Raw genomic sequence first — 4,777 nt, forward strand, 5'->3', positions numbered from 1 at the left:
GTATATGGGTTTCATGATAATTGAGTTCAGTCAGAAGTTGTTGCAAGCGTAAGTCCATTTGATGACAGCGGTGATTGCGAGTGGGAATGACAAGTCAGCCGCAGACAGCGCATCATCTGCTGCTGAACGACAGCGCTGCATCGTGTTTGTCGCAGAGTGATCTTCAAGAAAACGACAGAAAAAAGATCCGGTATACCGCGAAGCACACCGGCATCTCCCGCTCACACTCGCGCTGTTGCCAAACTGAGCAGAGACCGCTGCTATGGGGGGTGATAAGGGACATATATAAGCCTAGGCAATCGTACCACCTGACATGACTTGATTACCATGACATGATACCAACGCCTTACTTAACTGTCTGCTTGACTCCTGCGTTATGTGTCTGACTGTCATGACATGATACCAACGCATTACTGACTTCTGAAAGTCATAATGAAAGTCATAATGTGCATAGAGTTTATATTAATTAAATCTCAACCATAAATGTTAGAAATTTAAACATTTTCTGTGCAAGCAGACCTTTCGACATAGCCACCTTGAACTATAGTGTAGCATACGGCTTGTGTATTTCCTGTTATCGCTAATGGCCTAGCAAAGATGATACCCAGCCTATAGATAATCTGTCTTTCCCTCAACACCTCATGGAATGGTATGTTATCTTATCTCTCTGTATACAGATCTAAATGTTGTTAATCACAGACTGTGTCGTTACCAGTTCCACATCAGACAACCAATAAGAGTTGGTTGTCCCCGAGTTCATAGGTGCTATTCGGAATCTTTGGGATGTCCCTTCAGTCCAATAGAGCAGTTCTTTGACTTTCCCAGAGGGTCCATGCTATTCGGTATCCTTGGGATGTTCCTATCTCTATCAAGTATAAATGTATAAAAGGGTCAAGTTTAGTGTTAGTTTAGGGTTCGGGGTAAGGACATCCCAAGACTATATACACTGCTGCTACTGCTGCTACATTGACCCCCCCATTTGTTTTGTACATTGCTGCTACTTGCTGTTTATTATCTATGCATAATCACTTCACCCCTACCTACATGTACAAATGACCTCAACTAACCTGTACCCCCGCACACTGACTCGGTTCCAGTAACCCCTGTATATAACCTTGTTATTGTTGTTATTGTGTTACTTTTAATAATTCATTTAATTTTTTACTTTAGTTTATTTTGTAAATATTTTCTTAAACTCTCCTTAAACTGCACTGTTGGTTAAGGGCTTGTAAGTAAGCATTTCACGGTAAGGTCTACACTTGTATTTGGCGCATGTGACAAATAAAGTTTGATTTGAAATAGCTAATCCTTGGTACCAATGTTCAAGTATTAATTTATTGAGGCAAGCAGATCAGAGATGTCAAGGTGGTACTCAAGCATATGCCATTGTGTACAGTCGTGGCCAAAAGTTTTGAGAATGACACAAATATGAATTTTCACAAAGTCTGCTGCCTCAGTTTGTATGATGGCAATTTGCATATACTCCAAAATGTTATGAAGAGTGATCAGATGAATTGCAATTAATTGCAAAGAACCTCTTTGCCATGCAAATGAACTGAATCCCCAAAAAACATTTCCACTGCATTTCAGCCCTGTCACAAAAGGACCAGCTGACATCATGTCAGTGATTCTCTCGTTAACACACGTGTGAGTGTTGACGAGGACAAGGCTGGAGATCACTCTGTCATGCTGACTGTGTTCGAATAACAGTCTGGAAGCTTCAAAAGGAGGGTGGTGCTTGGAATCATTGTTCTTCCTCTGTGAATCACGGTTACCTGCAAGGAAATACGTGCCGTCATCATTGCTTTGCACAAAAAGGGCCTCACAGGCAAGGATATTGCTGCCAGTAAGATTGCACCTAAATCAACCATTTATCGGATCATCAAGTACTTCGAGGAGAGCGGTTCAATTGTTGTGAAGAAGGCTTCAGGGCGCCCAAGAAAGTCCAGCAAGCGTCAGGACCATCTCCTAAAGTTGATTCAGCTGCGGGATCGGGGCACCACCAGTACAGAGCTTGCTCAGCTTGCTCAGGAATGGCAGCAGGCAGGTGTGAGTGCATCTGCACACACAGCAAGGCGGAGACTTTTGGAGAATGGCCTGGTGTCAAGAAGGGCAGTAAAGAAGCCACTTCTCTCCAGGAAAAACATCAGGGACAGACTGATATTCTGCAAAAGGTACAGGGATTGACACTTATTAAATGATTGTAATTATACTTCAGTATTCCATAGTAACATCTGCCAAAAATATCTGAAGACACTGAAGCAGCAAACTTTGTGGAAATTAATATTTGTGTCATTCTCAAAACTTTTGGCTACGACTGTATATGTGACACACATATGTATGGTCATATTTTTTATGTTTTATTTTGCCTCCCAGGTATTTGCATTTAATGTATGTATATAATTACTGCCGCTAAGGGAGCTGTGACGTCAATGAAGTGAGTTAGTGAGATCTTTAACATTTCCTCTTCATTATGGAGGATGACTAGTTCTGAAAACAAAAATTTCTCTGTCTCATAATTTTACCCTATTAATTCAGGTATGTAAATGTGCAAAAGTGCAATATGACTCAAAATATTGAGGTAACATGGTTCATTACATAGTCCATGAGTTTGGTGATGTTTGAAGGCAGTTTTAACTGAGTGAAAAACTGGTTGGTATTTTCCCCATTGTAATTAAGTTAATGGAGTAACGCTTGGTTGGTAATGGTTTACATGAACGAGAAGGGATTTTACATGAACGAGTTTGGCGTCCAAACGTTCTGTACTTTTTTTTTCAACGTTTTAGATCCAATTTGTTTTATTTTCTATGAACACAGACTCAGTTGACGTTAGGTAATATATGTAAATATGTGATTTCACAATAAAATGTGTTTGTGTTAACCTGTTGAGTGTAGGGGGCAGTATTTTGATGTTTGGATGAAAAAATATACCCAAATGAAACTGCCTATTTCTCAGGCTCAGAAGCTAGAATATGCATATAATTGTCAGATTAGGATAGAAAACACTCTAAAGTTTCCAAAACGGTCAAAATATTGCCTGTGAGTATAACAGAACTGATATTGCAGGCGAAAACCTGAGGAAAATCCAACTAGGAAGTGCCTATTCTTTTGAAAGCTGTTCCATTACATGCCTTCCCTCCATTTAAAGGGATATCAACCAGAGTCCTTACCCTATGGCTTCCACATGGTGTGAACAGTCTTTAGACATAGTTTCAGCCTTTTATTCTGAGAAATGAGCGAGAACGATCACATTGAGTCAGTGGATGGCTGGGTGCCAGCAGAGTTTTACATGCGCAACAGCTTGGAGCAGACAGTTTCTCTCTCTCCTATTGAAAAAGCTAAAAAAGAAAAAAAGTCAGGTTGAAATATTATCGATTATTTATTGTAAAAACAACCTGAGGTTGATTATAAAAAACGTTTGACATGTTTCTACAAACTTTACGGATACTATTTGGAATTTTTGTCTGCCCCATCGTGACCGCTCGAGCCTGTGGATTACTGAACATAACGCGCCAACCAAATGGAGGTATTTTGGATATAAAAATAATCTTTATGGAACAAAAGGAACATTTATTGTGTAACTGGGAGTCTCATGAGTGCAAACATCCAAAGATCATCAAAGGTAAGCGATTCATTTGATTGCTTTTCTGACTTTTGTGACCAATCTACTTTGCTGCTAGCTGTTTGTAATGTTTTGCCACTAGAAGTTTTAATATTTGTATGAAAATGGCGTTTAAAAGTTCGCTAGCTTGATGCTTACCAAATTTAGCTTGTAGTAGTAGCTCTAGCCTAGTTGGTTTTAGTCAATGTCAGCTAAATGTAATGGTTGTAGCATTGTTTCACATAGGTGTCCAGTAATTTAGAGTTTAAAAAAAATTGACACTGATAGTACAGTCAGTTATATATGATGGTGACTATCCGTTTGGATGAACGGACCAACGGGACTGCCATGGGCAAGTCCCTTGACGGGTACCAGGAATGGTGGAAGGACAATCTGAATCTTTGCAACACAAGTGGTGTCCAGGCCTCCAGAGTACTCACTCTATCATCTGCTATATGGAGCGGAGCCGCAGCAGTTAACTGACGTAAACAACTCAATTGTATATAACATTATTCCACATACTGTAGTATACATTTTTTTGATTGACTTAGTGTTTTTCTTTTGCTATTTTGTATAACGTACTTTGAGGTCACTGATTCTCCACCTGATGCGGTGGAAGTTGTCGGACCAGATCAGAACGCCTTCGAAGACTGCCTTCAGACATGGACTGAGAAGGATGTGGAGGTTTTTGACCAGGTAAAAACTATTGTCTGCTGTTAATTTATTTTCTGGCATTCCAAGAGATATACAAGAGATGTATTTGTAATAATATAAAATATAATTGCATTTATTTCTGTTATCAACCAAGGTGAGACTGAACATGGGCAGGGCGCATGAGAAAAAGGAGAGCCACCTGAGAATAATCAAGGGGACCAAGTGCTTCGACATCTGGGCAAATGGCTTGGCTTGGAAGAAGGACGAAAGGAAGGCGAGACCCGGGAAAGCTTGGTGCTCTTTCGCTCCTTGCTGGGGTGAACATAATAATTTCAGATGATAACTATTTGCATTTGATGCCTCATGGTGGGCGGCATCACCATGCTGTCAGCAGTACCAGAACTGGCCCAGGGGTTTCTCCACATAGTACATCTCAAGGCTAACCACTGGGTCACGTTAAGTAACCGCCACTTCCAAGTAGGTACTATTAAGGTGTATGACTCTATTGGTCATGACACCACC

This window comes from Oncorhynchus gorbuscha, linkage group LG11, assembly GCF_021184085.1.
Source record: "Oncorhynchus gorbuscha isolate QuinsamMale2020 ecotype Even-year linkage group LG11, OgorEven_v1.0, whole genome shotgun sequence".
Taxonomy (NCBI): Eukaryota; Metazoa; Chordata; class Actinopteri; order Salmoniformes; family Salmonidae; genus Oncorhynchus; species Oncorhynchus gorbuscha.